Raw genomic sequence first — 16052 nt, 5'->3', positions numbered from 1 at the left:
CCATATCCAACATTGTCAATGCTGGTCGGGGAAGTAGATTTGTTTTTTCTCCAATACAACCCCATAGTTCTCCACAGACGGTCCCGTGTAGAGAGTAATACAATGGTCGGAAGATGAAAACCAAACGTTGACCTCCTCCTTCTGTCGGCGTAGACCCTAAACCCTCCTCCTGGCTTGCGGTGGTCTTCTCTGCATTCTCACTCTAGAAACCTCTTAGGTTGGGCGTGTGGTTTTTCCCCAGGGCGACAGTCTGGGGCTGCATATTTCTTAAACTCTCTATGTTGCGATTGGACCAGTGTCTCCAATACATATTCATTTAAGCATTTTTTTTTGCCCGAGAATTCTCATCCAACCTTTCCATGCACACAGTGTTTCCAAAACACGGGTGATTAATATGTTAGTGGATCTTGAAGATCGAATCAATTCAAAACCTTCAACCTTTGAGGAACATTTGACCTTTCCGTCGACACGCTGTCCGTCACTACGTCAGATAACGGAGGCAGGTAGCCGCCGACATGCCTGTATCAGGGAGGCTGCAATAGCAACGGCTCCTCAAAGATTGCCGTTTGTCCCCATTCATCTCACACGCTGCTCCCACTTTAACATATTGGCATTTCTGATGTGCTTGGCGGTAATTGTCAGCCACATGGCGGCTCCTCGTTTGTTTCACTGACATTTTGCCTTTGGTTGATTGTGTATTTAACAGGGAAAGGAAAGCAAAATTAATTGGAGAGAAGCCCTAATCTGTCTGCTTGAAATGTCACCCCTGTATTGCGATGCCTTCGCTGACATCGCGGCACGTGACGCACACCGGTGTGCCGGCATCAGGAAGGGGAGAGAAAATCAGAGAGAATGAGAAATAGAAAAAATAAATAAAATGAAAGGGGAAGAAATAATGAAAAACCAAAGAGGAGCTTCTACAGCCTATACATCATTCCCAAAAATCAATAGCGCTCGATACTTTAACCTCAGCCTGCAATGATTTCAAATTACCGAACGTTTATGTTGCGGCTTCTTGGCTGTGTCTTTTCTCTGGATGAGAGATGGCTGTTGTTGGCCTTTGTTGCAGCATCAGACAAAGTTGAGACTCCGGGGATTTGTCGTTCTACTCTGGTTGATTTGTAATACTGATTGTCTAAAACGGCGTTCGAGCATAACCGGGAAGGTACAAAGTGATCCGAGTGTGATTATCCGGGGTTTTGGAGTTCCCTGGGTCGTATTGGAAATGTCACCGCTCTGGAGATGAACCTCAGGAAGAGCACAGACAGTGACTGATAGAGACAGAAAGCCACCCGCTAATGTAACACACCTAAATGCCCGGCACCTTTTCCTCTATTAGGCTTTCTCGCTTTTCAACGTTTTAGCTTTTACCAATGTGTGATTTGTGAAGAAACCAGTGGTGAGGTGGACGGGTGGCTTCAGCTTTACAAACATACATACCTTCCTTTCTAATTCTTTACATTACGATTTTTTTGGGATTTACTTTTTCTTATTTCACCTCTCTTTGCACTTCTCCACCAGTGTCTCATTTTCATGAGAGACCTGCCATACATATAAAATCAAATTTTGACATTCATTTGTCTTTGGGCATGATTTTTAAACTCGATGTTTATCGGAAAAATCTAACATATTAAAGTTATTCGGGCAAATCCACATAAAAACAATTCAAAAATAGGCTTTGAAGCATCATCAGAATAATAAGCTTTTATTTTTAAGTTCTCACACTTCCTCTGGTTTGAGGCTCAGGCCACGTTTACACGTACCCGGGTATTTGAAAAAAAAACTGTGATAGTTCTCTGCGTTTGGGCCACAAATTTACACATAAACGCAGCTGCGACTCACCACAAACGATGATTCCTGAAAACTCCAGCCACAGTGGAGATCCGGATAAAGTCTGTGTCCCTTGTTTGCATCTAAACGGGGGCTGGGTGGATATTTAGGTCACAATTCGTCAGGATTCTGATTGGCTATCATGGCTTCATGCTTGTCGTTGCACTGCCCCCTACAGGTTTGGCATGCTTATAGTAGCTCTGAACCAGGTGTATATACAGGTCTGTGTCAATGAAGATTTTTATTTTTTTTTAAAGTAGAGGCGGAAAAATCAGTTTTTGTAAAAACCCAGGTACGTGTAAATGCAGCTTCACTGACTTCCCCTCCTTGATTGCTGCTCATTGATTTCACCTGTTTCTGAGTGTGTGATTGTCTTCACCTGCCGACGGCGGCATATACTGGGCTTCTGTCTGGAGTTCTTTGCGTCCCCTGTTATTTAACAGAAATAGCTGTCGTCTGTCTGCTTTGTCCTGCTTTTGAATTCTCCCTTCACCCGTCTAACTCCTGTTACACCTACAACTTCAGAATTAGAATCCTTCTATTGCCATTATGCACAGGCTTCCGTTGTGGGAGGTCTCAGGTTTCAGCACTTCCATTGTGTGTATGGAACCTCTGATTTGTCACTGTTCAGTTTGAGAAAGTTGAGGGAGAACCAGGAATCCAGTCTTGGAGGATGGCGGTGAAATTGAATATTAAATAGTATTTAAAATATGGCCACGGGGTAGGACATAGTAAAGAAGATGGGGCCTCGGAAAGAGCCATGGGGGACACCGGAGGAGGTAGATGCCTGCGATCTGAAAGATTTTAATTGAATGAAACGAGTGCGACCAGTATGACTTGAGCCAGTCCAGATAGTCCAATGTATTCATTTCTGTGGAGGATTAGATTTAGTTTGACCTTCTTCTTTTCCTCCTGTTTATCTATTTGTGACATTTAGTTGAATCACATTTTCACTCATTTTTAAAGCAACGTTAGTCGAAATAAGTTCCAACATTGAGTATCCAGTATCTATTACAGTGTTTACCCCTCCATACACAGTCTTTTCAACTTTTTCAAGAGTCACATTGTTCGATTTATTTTACATTAAAGAAAACATCTCACACATAAATATACAAATATGTACTCATTAAGTAGCGAAGCATCTCTATCAAACAGGAATCCATCCGATCGCGTGGAAAGGTGAACTTCTTTACAAAAATATGCAGATTAAAGTGACCTCCACACACACATCTGTGTGTCTTTCGTTAATTCGCAGTCACTACTATAGAAACAACTGAAGTTTGTTTACGTGAGGCAGCTTGAGATTAAAGAGAGTCTTGAATAGGAAAATGGTGTCGTGTGAATCTTTCATGCTGGAGGATGAAAAATAACATCCTTGGACTGGCTGGTTGTGGCCCCGTGGTTCAGTTCTGCAAGAGAAATAAAGGGATCAAAACTTAAAAACATGTATGAAAGGCTTTCATGGTAACGTGTCTGTTGCTGGAATCAATCGTATATTTTAGCCTATTAAATATTAAGGTTATACAGTCGCTTGTCGCTAATTTGAAAAAGATTGTTGTTTCTTTCAGTACATCTAAAAGATTATATTTCAAGGTGATTGTACGCTTCCAAAGACATTGGACTGTTCTCTAAGTTTTAAGATTGATGTCAAAGGCCCCGCTTACACAACAGTGGCGCTCAGAGCCACTGAGAACTCAACTTTTTGAAAACAATTCCCAAGGTGGAACTTTTCGAAAATTCGGGAATTATTATTTTTTTTCAGAAACGCTGCTATGCATGCGCACCACGGCCGTAGTAAATACGGTCCCCCGTATTTATTGTTAATTCATGTTCCTACTTCACGTTACTGTCTAGATAGAGCTGCTCAGGCTGGTTAATCTAAGAAATCATTTTACTGTCTAGATAGAGCTGCTCAGGCTGGTTTAATCAAAAAACAGTTGGAAAGTATTTGGATCAGTGTGATAACTGCAAATAATATATGTAGCACAACAAGGATATTGTATGTTATCCCCCTCCCCCTCCCCCCTCCCCCCTCAAACGTTCTTCTCTCTTTTCTCTTCTCTCTCTCTTTGTGCGTTCCCCCCCGGTCGTGTACGGCAGCCATGCCAACTTCTGACGGAGAAGGCAACAGGAGGAGACTCCAGGTCTCTCCCTGTTGCAAGACCAAAAACTGTTCTGACTCCGAAGGCTCTCAATCACATCATATTGTTGCCCCAAGCTGCCGAACAGGACAAGGGCAAAAGAGAAAAAAAAAAAAAAAAGTAAATACTTGCTCTGCACATGCTCAGTAGATGGACAATAAGAACAATGGCAGCCTTGTCAAGACCTACCGCCTGCCCTCGTGCTTCCTCAGGCTCTGACCTCTCTGTGTTTTTGGACTTTTGCCTGGCTGTGGAGTCCCTTGTGCATGACCCCTTTTGGATGCCTTTGCCTCCGGACTATGTGAAAAAATAACTCTTTAAACGTTATTCTGCTGCCGAGCTTGCTTTCTGCTCTACTACTCGTAAAAAAAAGCTTTCAAAATGTTGATCTTGTTCATCAAAATTCCTACAATGGTTTTTTTCCTGGGTCAGATTTTGATCCTCTTGCAGGCCGGTTTTGGCCCACGGGCCTTTTGTTTGACAGCCTGCTCTCTGAATGGACCTTTCTATCATTCCTTTTTTGTATTAACTCTTAAACTCTTAGATCTGAATTGACTATCACTTGATGGATGGATGTTTTATCTCTGAACAAACGGTGACGGTTTAACAGATATCGATCTTTGGAGACTTACACATCCACATGCGGATGCACGTCCCACAAAAGGCGATGACGCTGGAGATCTGAAGCGCCCGGCCACACTCGGGGCTCATCAGGCAGTCCTTGCACTTCAGGCAGCACGTAGGACACTTGCTCTTGCTCTTGCTCTGTGACTCCTGACCTCTGTCCTCCGTCTCGGAGTACGGGGGAGGTTGCGACTGCCTGGTGTCTGGGTACTGCTGGTCCCATCCGTCACCGTCGCCTTTCATGCCGCTGCTCGTTTCGGGTCTGATGTGATGAATTCGGGAGGGATCGCGGCGATCTGTGGAGATGGCAACGGGACATGTGTTTGCGGTTTGTGCAGCTTTTACACTGCAGCCTTATTTGGACTAAAATGGCAGCTTCCACTTGTCCGAACTTGTAACGCTGTCCGTTTGTTTGGTAAGTCTTACCATGATTCAGCACTCCCACTTTCTAAAGGCGTGTGTGGCGTTTTCGTCCTATTATTTCCTCTATTCTACTCAGTGTTCGGGAATGTTTGCAACTGCCCGGGTAAGATTCCTGCTTCACATGCTTCCTCAAAATGTAGGACTGTATAACAACAACCCACCTAGAGGAAGTTTAACTCTTCGCATGGCGCTTTTTGTTCAAAATAGTGTCAAACTCATATTAGTTCAATTTTTACATTCAGCCCAATTTCATCTTGAGTGGGATAATAATGTCCTAACTTTTAAAATCAAACTTTAAAGTCTTTCTGTTGTGACTCAGTATAAGTGATGAAAAGGTCTATTTTGTTTTTTCCACAAAACCAAACATGTACCACAGACAATTTCTACATACTCAACATCAATCTAATTTTAATGAAACCTTCTGGTGCAAAATACAGTCAAATGTCCCAAAAACTTCTCTTATAGCTGTTTGTGTTACGCATGTTTTTACAAACTCACCCTGACTTCATGGCTTTGAGGCGAGTCGCTGGCTTTCATGGCATCATCACCAGTATCTCGTTTGTTTGAAAATCAATGTTTTCTTTGAAATATTAACAATTTGCTCGGTGAATTGTCGGGCCGGATTGGTGCCTCTTGTGGCCCAGTTTTGGTCCACGGGCCTTAATGTTTGACATCCTTATTTAAACTGTTAAAAACATCAAACCAATTATGAGACAATGAGTACTTATATAAATAGTGCACGATGTTTTTGATGCAATCAAACCTGCCTAAAAAGTTGCAAAAATGACCAAAATCACATATTTTACATGGTTTATAGCGCGGAGATTTAAATAAAAAAAATTATTCAAATATTTTGTGTCAAACTAGTGTCCTGAAATATCTAATAAATGACCATAAACATGACTCATCTCACACACTGTGCATATTGTCACATATTAGTGTGGATTCACTTGGATTGGATTTCAAAACAATGGTTCTTGCCCAATAAAGGGTTAATCCAACAGCTGAATCAGCCTTACAAGACACTTCCGTGGACTATTGAATCAACAGATCCTTCCGAAAAGATGGAAAACAAAGAGTTTTATTAAAGAGAAAACTCCTCTCACCCGTGTGAATCATTAACACTAAACCTGAGTCCCTTTATGAAGACCTCATTGAGTGAAGTCACATTGATTTGACAGATTAACAATCTTTCCGCGCTGATGATCATTCCTCCCGCCCCAGTTGAGGCCCCCCTCCTGTTTTAACTGTCGGATACAATTGCTCTCCGCAGACATTATCAGATATTAAGTGATAACCCTGATGGTGAAATAACAACTTATCCGTGCCATCCGGTGGCTCCCCATTTATTAACACTGACAGTAAATTAGATTGCTGGCATCTAGAGGGTATACTGGCATTTTGAATGCACCTTTCCATCTCATTCGGCTTTCAAAACTCCATCGGTTTTCAATCATAAGTAATGAAATTCCGTCGCCCTCCTCGTCCGTGAAGGCGTCTCGGGGAGGAAGTGCGAGAAGGCCGTTAAGAGTAGAGGAAAAGAATAATGGTCTTACCCTTTGCTTTCACAGTCGCCTCTCTGTCAGCTTGAATCTCGTCTCTTTGTAAGTAGACTTTCCTCAGAGGGAAGCAAAACACACACGCACACCTTCACCTCTGGCTCACACACACACACTCTCTCAAACACACACTGTGACGAACGGCTCGGATCACATGAACAGATCAGGTGTGTCTACAGGTTTAACAGGTTTGACCAAGTGAACTTCCCCCGAAGTGAGTGATTCTGCGTCTCACAAACAAGCTATTTGAAGACTTATCGAGGGTGTGATCGATAAAAGTGCGTGTAGAGGGGAAGGTTAGCCGCGCTGACGAAGTACAAATGATAAAACTTGTAAATGACAATGGACACTATTACAGAGATGGTCTCTACAGGGGCGATTGTGCTGACGGCAGAAGGATATTTGACCTCTCAGAGTTCCTTTTATCCGAATCCACTTCGGGATGTAATCTAACATCAGACAGAAATAAAATTATTGAAGTGCGAGTTTTTTTTTTTTGTTTTTGTACACAGAGTCACAGAAAGTCACTGCAGCTGACAAGGTGCCAACGCAAAACTTTCATTGCGCCTTGGGTGTCTGTTTCCACGACAACGGTGCTCAGTCGCTGAAAATGCAACTTTTTGGAAACGACTTCAAAGGTAGAACTTTTTTTTGAAAATGTTCCAACTCCGTGCAAACGGGAAAAAAAAAATCAACTTTTCTGAAATACTGCTCGTGTGCATGCACACTACGGCAGCTGTGGTAAACAGTTCGGCACATGCGTGATGAGTCGATTGACAATAAGGTACTTGGTAGTTTTATAGTTGACAGTAGTCGCAGTACAACTTGGTCGTCTGTCTACTAGATTGTCCGTGCTCTCAACATTGTTAGTGTGTCATTTTGTTACAAAAACAAATGGCACCCACTAGTGTCCTAACATGCTCACTGCATCATTTCCAGTCTTCCTGTTGTTTCCGTGTAAAGCGGATATCATTTTCAAAATGCTGCTGTGTAAACTCAAACCTTTTCCGAAACAACACTAAAAACATACATTTTAATTAACAACCTGTGCACAAAAATAAATGTTCTCAAATATTCATGAATACTCTAAAATAAATTTCAAAATACGAACTAACTTGACAAATTAGTTGAATAAAAATAAAGCAATGTGTGTTCGGAAACAGTACTTTGTCTCACATTGAATTATGAAGAAATGAGCCCATGGAGGAACTAACTAATCCCCCAAATAGTAACTTCTAAATTGCTTTAGGACAGCATAGAGGCTTAGAAATAAAGAGAGCGAGCCGATTTCTCGATGATCTGTGATCACAAAGCAGCTCATTTTGAATATTTTATTGTTCCATGACGCATTCTACTGCATCAGTAATACTTATAGATGTTGATATAAACACGGAAATATAATGTTCAATTTATTCCTCTTCATGCATGTCATTGCTGACAAATATGTACGTGCACTGAGGCTTTAAAATCATTAGCTATTGGATGTAGATATTGAATTTTGTGAGATCAAAGCTGCTCATCTGCATAATTCCTTCAATTATTCATCTCTCACACAATAATGTTGACTTTCACCAGCCAATAACAAACTCATTCCTCCTCAGCTGGGTGACAGAATATGCTGTTTGTCTCCGTGCAAATGTAATTAGGTTTTAATAAATAATTACCAAGAATAATTAATTGATTAGACAGCAAATTTCATCACATCACGAATGAGGAAGTATGCTTTTGCGAAGCAATTAGAATAAAAAATAATGCATATGTGCGAAGAATCGCGTCTGGTTGAGAAGCAGAATTACTGACCAAACGATTCGTCGCATGTAAAGTAGAATTTACTGTAATTTATTAGCTTTTTGTAAAGATCGCAGTTGGATTTGGTGGTTGAAAGTGCGGAAACACTGTAAATGTGTTGCTGTATGTAGAGTCTTAAATCCATTGTTTATTCACACTATGGTACTCTTGATACTGTAAATATAATAATTAGAAGTTTTGGTAAATACATGTTCGATGAAGATGATTGTTAAGGGAAGTATGACTAAAGCCCCGTTTACATGACAACGTTTCATGTGAAAACGTGTTCCTTTTGATTTTCTTTCTTTCTTTTTCTTTTTCTTTTTCTTTTTCTTTTTCTTTTTCTTTTTCTCTGTCTCTTTCTCTTTTTTATAGTGCGTTGGGAATTAACAGAGCGATAGAGCCAGCAGGTGGCGGTAATGCAACATTCACGGACGCAAACTGCTGTTAAACCCAAAAGAAGAAGACCATATTGGGTTTTGCATTTTTGTTTCAGAAAAGTTTTGCTTTTTTGAAAAGGATGTTTGTTTCCACGGCAACGGCAGAAAAGCTGAAAACTATGTCGTTTTCATGTTGGGCCACTAGTGGGTGCTGTTGATTGTTTCACGGACATTCGTCTAGACAGACGGCCAGGTCGTATTTTTTATTGCGGTGACTCAACAATAAAATGACCAAGTCCCAGGAGAATCTGGACCGGGAGTCATGACACTCTGGAGGAAACGTTGTTACTGTCATTCTACGGAGCATGTGTAAATATTCTGTACTCTTGGAAAAAAGTAAGCTGAAGACTGTTGATCTAAAATCTCCTGAATGCCTTTGTGTGATTCTATCACCATCAGACATGTAAGAATAGCTTCCTTTTTAAAAGTAATGAATCTGATTAACAGTCTGCGTACTACTGTTGCCGTAACAGCAGCGGGTGGAGATTTAGAAAATGGCTAGAGTTGTTGAAAGTCCCCGGGGGTTTGAGCCTTGAAGAAAAAGGGGGGGGAAAAGGAGCATTAGGCGAACACACGTTTTCACTACTCATGAAATCTCGTTCATTTAAGGGAAGCAAATTTCAAAATCCATCGTGAGTTTTACTGACTTCATCATGACGTTCCTCATGCATCGCTCTTTTTAGATTTCAGCTGCTTCCGGAAGATGCCGTTTATTAACACAGACGCTATACAGGGACTAGTTTGCTGATCACCCACAAGTAAATTGGAAATAAAAAGCAAAATTTTGGCTGCAGACAGGCTTTTCAATGTTTAAAAGGTGTAATATAACAAGATATAAAGAAAGCAATGAATCTTTCAAGCTTGATATAATCGCTGCTGTGTGAGCCACGATGTGACGTGGCATTTGCATTTTTCTACTTTCTTCATTCTAGTTCTTAAATTGCTCTATTACCCAAGCAGGCGATATCTTCCGGTGTCTGGCAGAAACATGACAAGCAGTCCATCTCGTCAGATCCTGACTCCGTGCAGCCACCGCAGTCCCATGATGCACTCTGTCAGCCGCTTATTGGACACAAGCATCCACACTGTTCTGGAACTGCTCACACACGGAAAACCAGACATTTACAGGACGGTGGTGACGCGTTCGTCCATCCGTCCATCCGTCCATCAAAACTTTGGAACAGGTTCAGTGTAGAAGTACAGAACAGAAGAAACATTGGTCAGTTCCAAAAACAAATACAAGGCTCAGAACAGGAATCTGGAACAATCTCCTGAAGCGACAAATGGGGGAACTTAATGATTGATGAGACAGTATACGACGACAGGTGAATGTGCATGGATTTGTCGGTGTTTGTATATATAGAACTATAGAAGAATAGGTCACACTCTTCATCGAGCTTTTGTTCTATGAGGCCCCGTTGACACGACAAAGTTTTCAAAAGAAAATTTGTGTAGACGGCGGAAACGCAGCGACTGCACGAGTCGGACAATAAAAACAGTGTTTTTCCTCCAGAGTGTCATGACTCCCAGTCCGCGTTTTCCTGGTAGTGTTACAGTTGAGGATCACATCATGATGACAACTTGTTTATCGTATAGAATTATAGTAAGATGAGATCACCATAGAAACATATTTTTATCTCGTCAAGACCAGAATTAGCGTAATTGTTTTTGTGCATCGCTCCCGCCACAGCCGAGCTTCAGCGGATATTAACCTCACACACTGTTTCCCTTCATGATACTTTGTGAAATGTAAATGTTTGACAAGTCCTTGTCACAATATTGACGCTTTCATAATCCAGCCACGCGCCGCTGCTTTAGATAGAGCTTTGACAGAACCGAAGAGAGAGACGTCGTGCTCAGGCGACGTCTGCAACAGCAGTTTTTCTATGTGCGGCAATTAGCTGTGCTTTTCTATAACCGAGAGCAGACTCAGATGTTTCTCACTTCATTTTCATGCTCAGGACAATTTGTGAGAGAGCGCGACCGTAGTTCTTCTTCACGACTGCAACTTAATTGAAAATGGTTATTTTAACAGGTTATTGCTCTTTTCTTTGTGTTTTCTCTCATCCCGCTGCCGCTGCTTGCCGGTGAAAACGATCAAGAAACGAAACGGAAGGGACATTTTTACAGATATTAACTTCGTATGTTGGGAATGTGGCCTTGAGAGCTTCGAGTCTCTTTTCACTGGTATTCATTTGAATTACTTTGTCAGTCCGTCTTACCTCTTGTTTCTTTCTTCACCGTTTCTCCCCCCGCCAGTCGTATTCTGCCCGTATGTGATAACACACACACACACACACACACACACACACACACACACACACACACACACACACACACACACACACACACACACACACACACACACACACACACACACACACACACGCGTGTGTTTGCTCCATACAGTCTCTCCATTATCTTCTTTGGCTTCTCGTATCCATGCAGTCGCTGGAGAATGTGAGCAGAGCAGACCGGCTGCTGAGTGGCTGTCAAACATGCAGATGTGACCTTGATCATCGCCGAGGGAGAGAGGTGCTCATAAATTCAGACATTATGTCGTAGTTACTCTATTAACTCTGCTTCGGCACTGATGTGACGAACGCCCAAGACTGGGCGCCGTCAAGTGTCGCACTGTGGGTTGGTCTGGACTGTGAAATGTAATCCTGCCAAATGACCCCCGTCTTTTATAAAATAAAAATACTTTAACAGACTATTCACATTTTTTTTGTATTATAATTAGTGCTGTCAAAAATAACTCGTTAATTGAATTAATTGTGTACTTTTTTTTATTTTTAATTTTTTTTACTCCTTTACCGGAGCAGCAGCACCGAGATTACGGAACAGCACAAAACCGAGCGGAATAATATTGAGGCAGAAAGTTTCACTTTGAAAAGTCACCTGAAGGCTGACCGAGAAAGTAAAAGTCATTAACACACTTTGTAAAGCCGAATTTAGCGACCACAGAAGTAATTCTGCGGCAAAGCGGCAGGTTGCCATGTTGGCTGACCAGTAGCCACCAAACTGCTCAAAATGGAGGAAAGACTTGCAGGTAAAATATTAATTTCTCCTCTTTCTCTATTTACCTGGCTCTCCTGTATAGTGTGTGAGTGTGTGTGTGTGTGTGTGTGTGTGTGTGTGTGTGTGTGTGTGTGTGTGTGTGTGTGTGTGTGTGTGTGTGTGTGTGTGTGTGTGTGTGTGTGTGTGTGTGTGTGTGTGTGTGTGTATTATTGCCACGTTGTTCATGTAATAAGTTTACAACTTTGTTTCTAGAAATATTCAAATTCTCAAAGTGGTGGACCTGCACTCTTACAAAACCCAGATGTTTATTAATTCATGTATTTATGTTTCAATTATTTTGTCTCGGAGAGAAACAGCATTCACGCAAAGCTAAAAGGACGTTATAAAAATAATCTTTGAATTTAGATATGGTCTCTGTGTGTTGAGTCGACATTAATTCCGTGGATCCGTAAATATCCATTACAAGCTTCAGGCTTCAGTAGAAAAACAATGCGATGAATCACAATTAATTACAGAAAATTGTGCAATTAATTAGTTCTTTTTTTCTTCTTTTTTTTTAAACGATTGACAGCACTAATTCTAATTATCTCACATTGTTACGTGTGGTCCCGTTACTCCCCGAGCCTGGTGGAGAGCCAACGGAGGAAATGACTCTCAGCACAATAACAGCAGGATCTCTGCCTAAGGATGAGTCGATTTTTTTCCCACCCATTGCTTAAACTGTTACAAACAGATGCAATCATAAACAACACAACCATTTTCAGACGTTGTTCAGTGCGATCCTGCCGGTGCTTTGATTGGAAACGCACGCAGTACATTTCCTGCTCATGGAAGAAAATGTACAGCATTCACTTGATTGTTACTTTCTTCGGCTGTGACCCTCAGTGAGTGGCTGGTAAATTGACTGGTACATTATGTGTATCAGTTGTTGGCGTGTAACCCTAAGTTTATTCAATTTCTCGATGCCTTTGTGGTTTAGGTTAGAGCTTGGTGTTGGGGATCCTCACGTGTCTTCGTAAACTTCCTGTTTTATTTTGACTGACCTGTCTCTGTTCACTTTTTGGGTGCAGTCCTGAGCCGTGACACTTCGTTGGACATCGGGGTAAGTCACGTCGCCGCTACTACTCCAATATGCAGGACTTTTGGCTCCTTACAGACGGCGCGCGTTCACTGAGCATGGGATTTCACCTTGAGGGCCTCATTTTATCAAGAAATGAGCCGCAACAGTTCGCCTGCATATCAGGCAGTCAGAAATACATTGATCGTGAAGCAAGTCGGTGAGGTGAGAAAGCATGCCGTCGAATGATTGACTGTCAACGTACCAACGACCAATCAGTAATTGTTGGTAAGACATTGATATTGCACCATATTATAATATAATGTTAATCATTTCCTAGCAAAAATGTACAATTAGTACTATTTGTGTCGTCCGTCCATGCAACGTGTGTTTATTAGGATTTTCATGTTACGTGGATCAAATTCTGTTCATAGACACTCACACTCTGAGGTTTCCCATAAACTTTAAGGTTGGCGATATTTCGGCAAATAATAAAGTTGCAGTAAATCAGCGGGGTTTTTCCACTGCGTGTATGAGAGTGAAGAACATCAGGTTGTTTGATGAGAAACTCCTCCAATGCAGTCATCTTCTCCCACTTCTTGGGTGTCAGCTAATACAGGAGAGAAGCAGCCCGGCTCAGCCTGAGGTTAGAAGTGAGTCTGACCACATATGATATGCACCATTTAGCACATGTTTGCCATTCCTTCCTCCACTCAGCATGAAGATAATTGGATATAAACCATCAGTGAAAAGTCTTTGGGCTCCTTCTCGTGTCCCTGCTCAGCCTCGTGGAATTATTTCACACAATAAAACATTATTAAACCTCATTAACGCTGATTTAAGTGTGTTTGACAGGGAGACGATTCTGGCGTTTAACGTATAATTCATGTGGATGCAGTTCTCATTGACCTAAACCTCCTGCTTGATATCTCCTGTTTTCATGCTTCCTTTGTCCTCTGGTCCATTCCAGGTTTTAGATTGTGTTTGGTATTTTCACTAACTTCTCCTATAATCAAAACTAAATTGCATTGGTTTTTGACTTCCAAATACGCTGAACTCTCACAAGTACCGAGACAACTTTTTTGAAGGACGGACCTTTAGCTACTTGCCGATACCGAGTACTGATATGAGTACTTATTGAATGCCTTTAAGCCTAATTCACACCCCATATGCAAACGATACGCAAACACTGGTTGCACAAGAGTCTTTCGTCGTATTTGCAATTTAATTAAAAAGCTGGCTAAAGTCAAACAGGCATCAGTAGAATAAAGACACACCTGACACCCCTCCAGACTGAACGACATGAAGAAACCTGTTTTATTATAGGAACCACGGCTATTCCCTCATGCTCGCATGCATAGGTTGTGAAAGTCGGGATGAGATCAGGTCATGTGCTTTAAAATTTGCATTTTTGATTCAGTCGTTTCTAAGATGTTTTCATACTTTTTGTGTTTTCTGGGTTTTTTTTGAGTCCGGTATTGACAAGTCGTCCTGTCACACTGCTCACATTCCAACGCTTCAGTGCAATCCTGCAACTCTATAAATGTCTTCACATATCCAAGGTTGCACCGGTGCGCTGACGGTGGCTTTTCAGATATTATTAGGTCAGCAAGGTCCTCAGGTGGGCGGACAAAACAGGAGAGGAAAGAGGCACAACAAGGACTCCAACTGCTTCTTGGATCGGGAAAGAGCTGCCATTGAAGCACTTTGGCTGTTTAGCAACACAACTAAAGGCTTGCGAGGTTCTGTCAAAGTTATTCACCGTATCTTTTCTGAATATTTATAATAATGTAATATAATAGAATAATATTAATTATATTATAATAATTTATGAAGCATTAAAAACATTGGTCATTGCAAAACTATTTGATCTTAAGACAAGAGGCATTTTCAACATGTCTCATAGTCTGGACAGTTGAGGCTGTACAGTGGAATAGTGGTTTGCACTATCGCCTCACGGAAAGAAGATCATGAGCTCAAGTCCACATTTCTCCTAGTTCTCGCCGGTTCGGTCTAAAACAAGTCACTGGATACAGTTTTATACACTGTTGCTTAGGGATGGGAATCGAAAACCGGTTCTGACCTAGAACCGGTTCCAGTTGATCAATTCCATCGGAATCGTACACCTTAAATGTGTTCGATTCTTCTTAACGATTCATTTTCCAGCGCGACGTCAAGTCGCGTTGAGTTACGTTGCATGACGTCACACACTCTGCGACGCAGACCTCCTTCAACCAGGAGAAAACATGGAGAGGAAGAAGGTCTAAAGTGGGAGACGATAAGCTACAAAATAATACGATATGGTAATACATGTTCCACTCACCACGTCCTGAATCCACAGAGTCCACAGCCTCTCGCCTCACAGCCACAAAGTCCAGTTAGAAAAAAAAAAAAGTCTCGGTGCAAATCCCGGCAGGAGCCTTTCTGTGTGGAGTTTTCATGTTCTCTCTCTGTGTGCTGGTTCTCCTCCGGTACTCCGGTTTACTCCGATAGTCAAAACAACCTGCCCCGTGGCTCCCTGAGCTACACCCCCGACCTCCATCACCTCGTCCTGAGCACCACACGGTGTGGCTGCGGTAGACGGTTCATTTGGTGAAGAAAAGTCCTGTCTGAGGACTAATGAGGGACTTTTAATAAATTAACTCTGCCGTCAATCTGTCCCGTGTAGTGAATGTCTGTTCCGACCAGCCGACAGCGTAGACATATGTCTAGTAGATCCTTCACTACATGCGTGAGCCTCTAGTTTTCACACCATATAGATCTACGAGAGTATGTCTACCTGTAGACACACACAATCTCGTAGAGGATAACTTCTGTATGTCCATGTATTAGATCATCCTGTGTTGAAATTTCCCTCAAAGAAAAGCACCAAGACATTATGGAAACACAGCTATCCCTCCTACGTCACTTCCACATTCCTCTCCAGTCTCCGACCTCCAAGAGAGGGTTATCTTGCCAACAGTGCAAAATTCGAAAAAGTGTAAATTCCAGGGGGCATCCAATGAAGGCAAATACACATTTGACTGTTCTTTTTTAAGGGAAAAATTATAATTCAAGGTTCATGTTTGGAAAAAATTGAATTGTTCTTTTTGGTGCAGAAGACTGTAAAACTACTTTTTTCCCCCCTCAAAAAAAAACCCACTCAGGAATCGTTAGGAGAATTGATAAG

General features: G+C 41.7%; 1 long non-coding RNA gene across 1 annotated transcript; it reads right to left on the bottom strand.

Moving 5' to 3' along the window:
• Nucleotides 1–1689: 1689 nt before the first annotated feature.
• LOC308107355 lies at nt 1690–6797 on the bottom strand. Its single transcript, XR_013935211.1, has 3 exons — nt 6575–6797; nt 4604–4891; nt 1690–3239 (listed from the first exon to the last, which is right to left on the bottom strand). It is a non-coding gene; the product is annotated as an uncharacterized lncRNA (long non-coding RNA).
• Nucleotides 6798–16052: the final 9255 nt, after the last annotated feature.

Source organism: Lipophrys pholis (genome assembly GCF_963383615.2).
Source record: "Lipophrys pholis genome assembly, chromosome: 1".
NCBI lineage: Eukaryota > Metazoa > Chordata > Actinopteri > Blenniiformes > Blenniidae > Lipophrys > Lipophrys pholis.
The sequence above is the reverse complement of the archived record's forward strand: the minus strand, read 5'-3'. Positions and strand labels throughout refer to the sequence as shown.